This window comes from Hemitrygon akajei, chromosome 8, assembly GCF_048418815.1.
Source record: "Hemitrygon akajei chromosome 8, sHemAka1.3, whole genome shotgun sequence".
NCBI classification, from domain to species: domain Eukaryota; kingdom Metazoa; phylum Chordata; class Chondrichthyes; order Myliobatiformes; family Dasyatidae; genus Hemitrygon; species Hemitrygon akajei.
Genome location: NC_133131.1, coordinates 93,803,468 through 93,816,537, shown reverse-complemented (window position 1 = coordinate 93,816,537; position 13,070 = coordinate 93,803,468). Strand labels below are relative to the sequence as shown.

At 39.9% G+C, this 13,070-nt stretch overlaps 1 protein-coding gene across 1 annotated transcript in view; it reads left to right on the top strand.

Moving 5' to 3' along the window:
* The window catches only part of sdhaf3 (succinate dehydrogenase complex assembly factor 3), a 158,262-nt gene that overhangs the window by 46,219 nt on the left and 98,973 nt on the right, over positions 1–13,070 (top strand). The gene's annotated exons all lie outside the window — the stretch shown is intronic.

Genomic DNA, 13,070 nt, shown 5'->3' with positions numbered 1-13,070 from the left:
TAAACCCTGCTCCAACCTGTACCTGTAGCCAAGTTATGTGCCTAGGTTAGTGTTTTCATCAGTAATAACTTCAGGATATTAATGATGGGATTCTATGATTCAGATGTTAGATGTCAAAGGAAGATAGTTAGAATGCTCTTAATAGAATTGGCCATGGTCTGATATGTTTTCAATAACTAATATTAACACTTGTTAGACATGTTTTATGTCTCACCATGTTGCATTTAGTATGGGTTGCTTCAATATTTTCAGTTGTTGCAAGGAGAACTGAGTACATCATGATTATTAGCAAATATGCCTATTCCTGATATCTTGGAAGATCACTGATGAAGCAGAAAAGGATGCTCAACAGCTCTGGCAGGAGATGCTATCACCTCCTACAAAGTGAAACCGAGCCACATTAGTGACAACAGGGCTTTGTTCACAGATGGGCTTAAGGCCTTTTACGCTTGCTTTGACCATCAAAGCATGGAAGCACCTTCATGAACTCCCAATGCCCCTGATGACCCTATGATTTCAGTCTCTGAAGCTGATGTAAGAGCATCCTTCAGGAGGGTAGGGTCAACCCACAGAAATCATCTGGGCCAGATGGGGTACAAGGCCAAGTACTAAAGACCTGTACTGAACAACTGGCTGAAGTGTTCACTGATAACTTTAACCTCTCGTCAGTTCAACAGTCTGAGGTATCCAACTGCTTTAAACAGGCTTCAGTTATATCGGTGCCAAAGAAGAATGTGTTAAATTGCTTCTCGGACTATCGTCCAATTACACTTATATCCACTGTGATGAAGTGCTTTGAGAGGTTAGTATGAAACTTATCAACTCCTGCCTGAGAAGTGGCTTGGATCTGCTCCAGTTTGCTTACCTTCACAACAGGTCAACAGGAGATGCCATTTCATTGGCTCTTCACTCCGTCCTGGCATGTCAGGATGCTTCATTGACTACAGCTCAGCATTCAATACCATCACCCCCTCAAAACTAATCAATAAGCTTCAAGTCCTAGGCCTCAATACCTCCATGCAATGGGATCCTCAATTTTCTCATTTGCTGACCCCAGTCAGTTGGGATTGGCGGCATCTCCTCCACAATCTCCCTCAGCACAGGTGCAACACAGGTGTGCTTAGCCCCCTGCTCCACTTGCATTATAGCTATAACAGTGAAGTGAAGCACAGCTCCAATGCCATATTTAAGTTTGCTGATGACACCACTGTCGTTGGCCAAATCGAGGGCCAGCATACAGGAGGGAGTTTGAAAATCTGACTGAGTGGTGCCACAGTAACCTCTGACTCAATGTTAGCAAGACCAAGAGGATGATTATTGACTTCATTAGGAGGAAATAGGAGGTCCATGAGCCAGTCTTCATTGGGGGATTAGAGGTGGGAGAGGGTCAGCAATTTTAAATTTCTCAGTGTTATCTTTTTAGAAGATCTGCCCTGGGTCTTGCACATAGGTGCCATATTGAAGAAAGCACAGCAGTGCCTTTACTTCTATAGAACTTTGTGTAGATTTAACATTTCATCTAAAACTGACAAACTTGCATAGATCTGTGCTGAAGTGTATATTGACTGGTTCTATCACAGCCTGGTATGGAAGCACCAATGCCATTGTTTGGAAAATCCTACAAAAAGCAGTGGATACAGCCCAGCCCATCATAGGTAAAACCCTTCGCATCATTGAGAATATCTACACGGAAAGCAGTATCGATTATCAATAACCCCCACCACCTCTCTTCTCGCTTCTGAAATCAGGAAGAAGGTACAGGAGCATCAAGAGTCACCACCAGGTTGAGGAACAGTCATTACCCCTCAACCATCAGGCTCTTGAACAAGAAGGGATAATTTCACTTGCCCCAACACTCAACTGTTTCCTCTGAACTGGATCCACTATCAAAGACCCTCCATCTCATGTTCTTGATATTTATTGGTTATTTATTTTCTATTATTATTATTTATTTTATTTTCCTCTTCTGTATTTGCACAGTTTGTTGCTGTCTTTTGTGCATTGGTTGTTGTCTGACCTGTGGGTGTGGTCTTTCTTTGATTCTACTTTGATTGCCCACAGGAAAAGGAATCTCGGGGTTGTATATGTTGACATCTATGTACTTGCATAAAATAAAATACTTTGAACTTTGAAAAAGATGGTTGGGCCTGAGTCATTGCCCTGTGGACCTCCTGGACTTTAGTTAACATCTGACTGTGCATCTGCCAGATACCAAATTAAGATGTCAAATTTTCTGTCAAATTAAGTTAAACCCATCCCTACAGCAATGGTAAACCTCCCTGCAAGGATGTTGGACCTGTTCTAATTCCAGTGTAATCAGCCAAGCTTCCACTGGTCTCACCTTCCTCAGAAATGACCCAAGAAACAACGGCATTATTTTCCCTTGTGTAAGTCTTAATTACAGTCCAGTGGGAGAGTTCTCCATATTCCCATTTTATTTCAGTTTTATCAGGGCTTCATAAACCCACAATAAACCAAATGTGCTTTTGGTGTCAAAACTTGAAAAACAGCTGGCACATCTGTAAAGTACTGGTGATGATTACATTATGGTCATAGATACACAAGATAGTTGCATTCAATTCCCACCAGACCAACTAAAGTTGTGACTATGCTGTGAAGTGGTTGTACGTCATCTTTCTCAGAAGTGAGAATTTTCAACAGATAAATTAAAATAGATAATGGAGTAAGGTACATAGGAAATGTCTGTAAATTCATAAGTTGGGAACATAGTTGTTGCTCAAGTGAGACACAATTCTAATTCTAACAATTAAAATGGTTAGACACTGAACCTGACTGAGTCTGTACCAAGGTCTTCCATGGTCACTTGTTATTCTCCAAAAGCATCTGAAGATATCATTGAAAACTAGCCATGCCAGGCCATACACTGGCCATTTCGTCTTTACCCGGTTAACTCTTCTTCTCAAGCTGTTCTTCTGGATCATGGATGACTTTTGTCAGAATATAACTGTGTAAAAAAAATTCCTTGAACATGGAATGGCTGTTGGCATGTTTTGCCCACTGGTTAATTGTCTTTGTTGAATGGCAACAGGGCTCAAGGCAACTGAACGGTGGACTCTGCTGCATTGACTTGGCATATACAGACACAAATACAAATGTGCATATACATCAATGTGCACATGGCTATGAAGGTATTAGTGCATGCTTGAGTTTCAATTCCAAAAGATGAAAGCAGATGTTTTTACATCAGTTACAGAGGAGTGGCACTGGAAAATGGGGATTTATTTGAATTGATATGTATTATAATATTTAATTCATAAATTTAGTTTGGAATGTTTATTTTAGGTTTATTTTCATCTTTACATTTTTCTCACAAATGGTTGATGGTCAGAATCATAGGGAAGATGAGGTGATGGTTAATAAATACTGAGGTTTCTGCTTCTCATATTGCAATGTAATAAGGTTTCCTGCCCCTCATCTTAGCTAGAAGGCGAAAGGTTATTGTGACTTAGCAAGATTACTGCAGCTAGACAGAATCAGAATCAGGTTTAATATCACCAGCATGTCATGAAACTTGTTATGTAGCAGCAGGACGTTCCAATACCTAATAATAAAAAAACCTGTAAATTATAGTAAATAAATGTTAAAATAAATAGTGCAAAAAGAAAAAAAGCATGGTGAGGTAGTGTTTATATGTTCACCGTCCATTCAGAAATCTGACAGCAGAGTGGAAGAAACTATTCATGAATCATTGAGTGTGTGCCTTTAGGCTCCTATACCTCCTCTATGATGGTAGTAATGAGAACAGGGTACGTCCTGGGTGATGGGGGTCCTTAATAATGGATGCCACCTTTTAGAGGCATCACTCCTTGAAGATGTCCTGAATGTTCAGGAGGCTAGTGTCCATGATGGAGCTGACTAGGTTCACATCTTTATGCAGCTTATTTTGATCCTATGCAATGCCCCCCTCCATACCAGCCAGTTAAAATAGTCTGCACAGTACATCTGTTGAAATTTGCAAGTGTCTTTAGTGACATACCAAATCTTCTTAAACTCTTAATGGAATATAGCCACTGTTGTGTTTTCTTTGTTAATGCATCAATATGCTGGGCCTAGGATAGATCTTTAGAGTTGTTGTCATTCAGGAACTTGAAATTGCTCACCCTTTCCACTTCTGATTCCTTGATGAAGACTGGTGTGTGTGCCCTTGTCTTACCCTTTTTGAAGTCCACAATCAATTCTTTGGTCTTACTGACATTAAGTGCAAGGTTATTGCTATGACACCACTCAACTAGCTGATCTATCTCACTCCTGTGCACCTTCTCATCACCATCTGAAATTCTGCCAACAATAGTTGTGTCATCAGCAAATTTATAGATGGCATTTGAGCTGTGTCTAGCCACATATTCATGGAGGTGCTGAGGTTAGAATTAAAACAGCCAGAGCCTTATATGATGGTGGAACAGGGTCAAGGAGCCAGGTCGCCTGTTCCTGCTCCTAATTTGTATGCTTGTAGTTTCAAGTCAGTGCTATTTGCTGATGGCTCTTGTCTTTCACACATCTTAATAACAGCTTTGCTTCATATTGCAAACCTTCTCTGGAGCAGACCAGATCAAGCAATGGAAGTGTTTTACAGCTCCCTGAGGGTCTGGTCTATTGTACTTTATAGGACAGCATAGCTTTCTTTTGATGCATGCCTGTATTTAAGTTGTGCATTAGAGGTAGAAGTTTATAAGCAGCAGGTAGCTTTTGTGCTCAGAAGCCATCCTCTAGTTCATTGTGTTGACCCTAGTGCAGGATGAAAACATTATGATTATGCCAGGACAATGAATGTCATGTTTTGTTGCTATGGTTGAATGCAGGCTGCATGAGGGGGTAAAATTCCTTTATTCCTGTACCTGAATTCACAAAATGGTATGTGTGAGTCCATAGCTGAAATTGAAACAGTCTGTGAAACTGGAGCAGAGTCACATGTGTTTTGGTTGGTCTCTGGCAAGAGAATGAAACATAAGAAGGGGAAGAAGAAATGGTAAGCAACAGGCCAATTGACTTATGTTATTGGGAAAATGTAAGAAGCTATTATTAAAGGTAATCAGAGGACATTTGACAGATGTATAAAATCACAACTGATTCAAGTTGGTAAACCGAGGGAAGCTGTTTCCATTCACAGATGATTCAAGGATACAGACTTAAATTTCGGGCCATAGATTAAAGCAGCATACAGAGAAACAAAAACACTTAGACAAAAAGTAGGTGGTCAGGATCTGGAATTAATTACAAATCAGCTTCGAAAAGAGAGTCAAGCTGGGTTTTCAAATGGAATTCACACAGAAGGGAAAAACACCTTGCAGAGTTGTGAGGTAAAAGGAATAGGTCTGATTACATTATTCTGGTAGGAACACCCATTTGCTCTATATACTTCTGGCACCTATCAGATATGCACCCATGATAATGTCTTCAATATATCTTTATTAGCACATTCTTCCTAAGCAGGTAACGCTTTGCAGTATTTTCTTTTATCACCAGCCAGTTCCTTCCCGCCCCTCTGCCTTCTGCCCCCTTCTTTTCCTTTCTGATGAAAGATTTCGACCCAAAATGTTGACTGTTCATTTTCCTCCAGAGCTGCTGCCTGACCTGCTGAGTTCTTACAACATTTTGTGTGTGTTAATGTTATAATCTATTACCTATCTGAGGATTATTTTATTGTCTGTGCAACATCAAATTAATCATGACCCCATTTGTAACTCGCTTTGGCTAGTGGCTTAATACAGGGGGTGAGAGCCCCCCAGCCCAGCCAAACTTAAGAAATCTCATTTGGGTGGATGTTGCACGATGTGTCCTGTTATAAATCAGTACCCCGAAATAACAAACAGTACACAATATGTGATTAAACAATTAAGCTTTATAATTAATTCTTACTTTGACTATATGGTTAGTAAAGAAAATGAAAAAAAAGGGCCAATTCTTATGAAACAGTCTATTGTGCAAAGTTGGAGCTCACTGATAAGGCCGTTCATCCACCATTGACCTCCTCTGATCGTCACTACCCTTCAGACCCTTGCTCCAAGTCCACTCCGTCCGGCGGTCTACCAACTCTCTCCATTCGTGTCTTCTGTCCTCATCTCTCCCCGGCAAAAGACCGCGAAAATCTTTCTCCCAGACTCATAAGAAAGAACAACAGCATTCCAACCCCTGTTATCTCTAGTCATAACCCAGACATTGCTGCTACAGAGAAACCATTACATTATTAGTGAAACTTTACAGCACGTTACACATTTAATTTCTATTGATTGTTAGATTTTCTTTAAAGACATAGAAAAGTACAGCATAGAAACAGGCCCTTCGGCCCATTTAATCCATCCCAAACCATTTAAACTACCTTCTCCCATCGACCTGCACCAGGACCACTGCACTCCATACCTCTATCATTCACATACCTATCCAAACTTATCTTAAACGTTGAAATTGATCTCTCACACTCTCACGATCCTCTGAGTGAAGCAATTTCACCTTGTTCCCCTTAAACTTTTCACCTTTACTCCTTAACCCATGACCCCTATTTGTAGTCCCACTCAACCTTTATGGAAAACACTTGCTTGCATTTACCCTATCTATACCCCTCAAAACTTAGATCCTCCAGTCCTGACAATATCCTTCTAAATTTTCTCTGTATTTTTTCAACCTTACTTATATCTTATCTGTAGGTAGGTGAACAAAACTGCACACAATACTCCAAATTAGGTGTCACAAACATAACATCCCATCTCCTGTACTCAATACATTGTTATGAAGGCCAATGAGCCAAAAGCTTCCTTTACAACTCTATCTACCTTTGACCCCACTTTCAATGAAATATGAACCTGTATTCCCAGATCCCTTTGTTCTTCTAAACTCCTCAGTGTCCTACCATTCACTGTGTAAGGCCTGCCCTGATTGGTCCTACTGAAGTGCAACACCTTCCAATTACCTGCATTGGCATTTTTCCAGCTGGTCCAGATCCAGCTGCAAGCTCTGATAGTCTTCCTTGCTGTCAACTACAACCCTAATCTTGGTGTCATCTGCAAATTTGCTGATCCAGCTAAATACATTATCACCCAGATCATTGATATAGATGAAGAACAACAACAGACCCAGCACCGATATCTGCGGCACTCCACTAGTCACAGACCTCCAGTCAGAGAGGCAACCATCTACTACCACTCTCTGGCTTCTCCCACAAAGCTAATGTCCAATCCAATCTACTACCTCATCTGGAATGCCAAGCAACTGAACCTTCTTGACCAACTTCCCATGCAGGACCTTGTCAAATGCCTTGCTAAAGTCAATGTAAACAACATCACTGCCTTGCATTCATCAACATTCCTGTAGCTTCCTCGAAACACTATTATTTAGACACGACCTACCATGCATGAAGCCATACTGACTATCCCTAATCAGTCCATGTCTATCCAAGTACTCATATGTCCAGACCCTTAAAATACCTTTCAATAACTTTCCCACTATTGATGTCAGGCTCACTGGCCTATAATTAACTCGTTTATTTTTACAGCCTTTCTGAAACAGCAGATCAACATTAGCTATCTTCCAATCCTCTGGTACCTCGTGTTGCTACGAGTGATTTAAATATCTCCGCTAGGACCCCTGTAATTTTTGCCCTTGCCTCCCACAGGGTCTGTGGGAACACCCTGGCAGGCCCTGGGATTTATCCACCCCAATTTGCCTCCTGACAGCAAATACTTGCTCCTCTGTAATCTGTATAGGGTCCATGAAGTGGTCCCTCATTTCTATGCACTCTGTGTCCATCTCCTGAGTAATCTCCCGCTACCTCTTTTGGCTCCACATGGATTACCATTCTGATCTTCCAGAGGACCAATTTAGTCCCTTGCAATCCTTTTGTTCTTAAGATTGCTGTAGAATTCCTTAGGATTTACCTTGTTTCCTTCAGCAACCTCATGCCTTCTTTTTAGCCCTCCAGATTTCCTGCATTTCTTATACTCCATAAGCACCTCATTTGTTCCTACCTGCCTATACCTGTGACGTACTTCCTTTTTTTCTCAACCATGGCCTGAATATCTCTTGAAAATCAAAGTTCCCTAAACTTGTTACCTTTACCTTTTAGTCTGACAGGCACATACAAGATTTGTACATTCAAAATTGCACTTTTGAAGGCCTCTCACCTACCAGGTACACCTTTGTCCTAAAATAACCTGTCCCAATCCACACTTGTCATATCCTTTTTGATACTATCAAAATTGTCCTTCCCCCGATGCTGTTTTCTCACTTCTACAGACTGCGTCCATCTCCTGAATAAATACAGTTGCAAAAATCCATTTAAGATCTCTCTCATCGATTTCAGTTCCATGCATGGATTACCATCCAGAGGACCAATTTTGTCTCTCGCAATCATACTCAGAATCGAATTTAATATCACTGGCATATGTCATGAAATTTGTTAACTTTATGGCAGCATTACAATGAAATACATGATAAATAAATGTACAGAAAATATAGTTACATTTAATAAATATATGTATATCCATTAAATAGTAAGTTAAAATAAGTAGTTCAGAAAAACTGAAATAAAAAAGTAGTGAGGTAGTGTTCATGGGTTCAATATCTATTTAGAAATCAGATGGCAGAGGGGATGATGTTGTTCCTCAATCATTTAGCTCTTAACATATCTGTAGAATCCCTTGGAATTCTCCTTCACCTTGTCCTCTAGAGCAACCTCATGCCTTCTTGTAGCCCTCCTGATTTCTTTGTGTTCTCTTGCATTTCATATACACCATAAGTACATCATTTGTTACTACCTGGTTACACCAGCTATGCACCTTCTTTATCTTAACCAAGGCCTCAATATCTCTTTAAAACGAAGGTTCCCTAAACCTATTATCTTTACCTTTCCTTCTGATGAGCACAAGCAAGCTTAGTACTGTCAAAATTTCACTTTTGAAGGCCCTCCACTTACCTTTGCCAGAAACAGTATGTCCTAGTCCACACTTGCCAGATCCTTTCTGATACCATCAAAATTGACCAAGGGTCTTGGCCTGAAACACTGACTATTTACTCTTTTCCATAGATGCTGCCAGGGTCGCTGAGTTGCTCCAGCATTTTGTGTGTGTTGTGTTGGAGTAGACAGGCCTTTTCCTGAGTGGCAGGCAATGTCTAGTAGTGCTTGTGTGGAAATTACAGCAAAGCAATGGTTAAAATGGTGTGCTAACAAAACAGAGCACACTTTGTACAGTATTTCTATAGTTTACTAAGGCAACAGCCAAGATGTCAAGCTGACAGAAACAGTGCAGACAGGGTGCAGTCACCCAGGCTGAACATGGCCCTTGAAAGCCCAACTCTCATCCAGCCTTTCTATTCAAGCTTGAAAACCAAGATCATGGAGCCTACAGAGACAAGGTAAAGATGTGAACAGAATCCTAGGACAACACTTATTACTTGACGGTTATTTTACTAATTCTCATGTGTGATTGGCCTTTATCACGTAGACTTAATTGATTATTAACACCTGAAATACATAATATGATTGGTACGTAAATATGCAAATAATGGGATTCAGAAGTGCACAAAGTTTCAATTCGATCCGTATTTGTATACAAGCACTCAATTTCTGTATAAAAATAGTATTTCATTGTTTAAACTTCAGAACAGTTTGGTGATAGGGCCATTTTGCTCTCATTTTGCACAAGTAAATACAGTGAGACTGAGACACGAGTGTAAGTTGTCAGGGTCCAGCCAACCAGAGATGACATTTGGGTCTGTGGAGTGGATATTACACTCTGAAGCCAAAATGTTCCCACCCAAAACGAGGAATCACAGCTGCAGGATGCAGGGTATACAATTTATTTATTTAGAGATTCTGCATGGAACAGCCCCTTCCGGCCCAAAGAGCGCACAATCTAGAAACACACCTATTAACACCAGCCTAATTACAGGACAATTTACAATGACCAATTAACTTCCTAACCGGCATGTCTTTGGAAAGTGGGAGGAAACCAGAGCACACAGAGGAACATACAAACATCCTTACAGAGGGTTGGCAACAGCACTTGGGTAAATTTGGTCTAGATAATGATGCAAGAGACTGCATATGCTGGAGTCTGGAGCAAAAAGCAGATAATGTTACTTATGGATAGTCCATGCAGCACATTTGCCGCCTTCAGCTCCTTTAGCTTGTGATCTTCTTAAATGCCAGCATCTGTCATCCACTCTAATTAATAATATCCACAGCAGCAGCAGTCTGTAACCTCATTTCATCAGCTGAAATACACAAACAGGTCTTGAATATTTCTAAATCCATTCAGAATTGATTGTTCTCTGATTTATTTTCCAGCCTGTAAAACTGAAAACACTGATTAGAATCTACTAACAATCAGAAATTAGGATTGTTTATATTATAGTGTGGCACTTGAAAAGCTTCTTCTGAAAGTTGGCACAAATGGAAAATATTAGTGAATTTAGTGTAATGAGCCAATGGTAAGTGTCGGACCAGACCAAAGAATAGTCTCAAAGCACTTGCTTCTCTCTAGCAGTGAAGTGAGACAAAACCTGAACACAGGTTTTGGTTCCAGAAATTTCCGTTTAGACTTGAAACACACAGCTATGTAAACAAATAATATTTGATGAGAATTTTCTTTTAATTTGCAAGTTGTTTTAAACAAATCTCCAATCGTGCATGTAATCAAGACCAGAAGGCAATCTGAATTAAATTATGATGGAAGATTCAAATCAAAATACTTACTCCATTTGTAATCTATTGCTAAATTCATACAAGCATTGTTCTTTTACTAACCATGTTCATTTTGGGTGTATGTTTGTAATCTTGGTTTAATTTGGTATCCTAAAGCCTCTCTCTTTCTAGATTGAAAGGATGAACTGTTCTGATACATTCTTAAATGCAGCTAAATATCTGTATACACCATTAGAATACAATCTGGGCTTCGCAGGACAGTGTTGGTCATTATATACAGAATGTACCGGTATACAAAATACATCTGTAAACCTATTTCTCAGGATAAAATTGGGTTTGACAGTATAGGTGTGTTCAGTTACCTGGAGAAGTTATTGATCAGCGAATTTGATAATCTGTGTGATTTTAGAAAAGAACATAACATTAATAGCTCTGTAAGTTGTTACTTTAAATCAAAACATATAGGATCACATAATAAAGGTCCAAATAATCCATGAATGTAAAACAAAACTTGCAACTTAAAAATTTCAAGTTGTATTACACTTGAATATCTCATTATAATCAGTCTCCACCAAAAAAATATATTTCAGCAGGTTCCAAGATGGCTTTGGGAAATTGTTACATGTCACTTGTAGGACATGGTTCAGACATTTGCTCTTTGGATTCATGCCATGAAACTTTGTTTATCACAATGTATAAAATCTCTTCTCATAAATTTCTCTGCAACCTAACTTAGCCAAGGAAGGGAATTAACATGTATTTATGAAAAAAAAACAGTAACACTAAGAATAGTTCTTTCTAAACCTTTGGGTTTACTAAATTCAAACAAAGGCAAATAAGTAAAGAAATATAAAGAAACGGGGACTTCATAGGTTATGCATGAATCCACTAGCCACATTTTGGATATCACTCCGATTAAATTAATCTGTTTAGAAAGTTGTCCATCCCATTAGGTGAGGTTTATTGAAAAAAAATCTAAGATTTAAAATTTAAATTTCATCCTATTTCTGGAATAATTTATGAAACTATTATTAATAATGTACTACCTATTCATAAGCAAATATTTTCTGTAAAAATCCATGTCATGTGGTGGGTCAGTGGCTGCATTAGAAGATCCATCTCTTCCTGGCACCCTGGGGCAGTGACATATGCTGGCAGCTGGGGGCTGTAAACATCTCATGATTCCAATTTACAGTAAATTATTAAACTTTATGAAGTAGTGATAACATTGATAACAGTTACGAGTTATTCAACAGCATGAAAAGGCAATGTTATTGCTCAATATTATTTTGAGTGTTAGTGTTTTCATTAATTTAGGACCTTTATGCAGTGCAATTGTCATTTGTACCATATTGGCATTGTAATGTTGCAACTTGAGTCACTGGGGGATGCTGACAGCTGTGGCAGGGCTTGAATGCAAAGTGAAACCAAGTGACATAGTTGACACCAAGGCTTTGCTCCAAGATGAACTCAATGCCTTGTATGCTCGCATTGACTATCAAAACATGGAGGAGCCTTCACAAACTCCCACAGACACGGATGACCATGTGACTTCAGTCTCTGAGACTGACATAAGAACATCCTTCAGGAGGGTGAACCCATGGAAAGTTTCTGGTGGAGATGGGGTCCTTGACTGAGTATAAAGACGTGTGCTGGTCAACTAGCTGGATTGTCACTGAGATCTTAACCTCTCGCTTTGGCAGTGTGAGGTACCCACCTATTTCAAGCAGGCTTCCCTTATACAGGTGCCTAAGAAGAACTTGGTAACCTGCCTCAGTAACATTTATATTCACTGTGATTAAGTGCTTTGAGAGATTGGTGATGAAACGTATCAACTCCTCCAGGAAGAAGCTACTTGTTGGATCTGCTCCAATTTTCCTACCAGTATGATAAGACCACAGCAGATGCCATTTCATTGGCTCTTTACTCAACCCAGGAACACATGGATAGCAAAGATGTGCACGTCAGGGTGTTCTTCATCGACTACACTTGGCTATCAACACTATCATCCCCCCAAAACTAATCAACAAGCTTCAAGACCTTGGCCTCAATACCCCCTTATACAATTTGATCCTCAATTTCCTCACTTCCAGACCCCAGGCAGTTTGGATTGGAAACAATATCTCCTCCACAATCTCAATCAGCACAGGTGCACCACAAGGTTGTGTGCTTAACCTCCTACTCTACTCACTTTATAATTATGACTATGAGGCTAAGCACAGTGCCAATGCCATACTTAAGTTTGCTGACAACACCACCACAGTTGGCCGAATCAAGATATAGGCGGGAAACTGAAAATCTGGCTGAGTGTTGCCACAACTGCTCACTCGATGTTAGCAAGACCAAGGAGCTGATTGTTGACTTCAGGAGGATGAAAGTGGTGGTCCATGAGGGGGATCCAAAGGTGGACAAA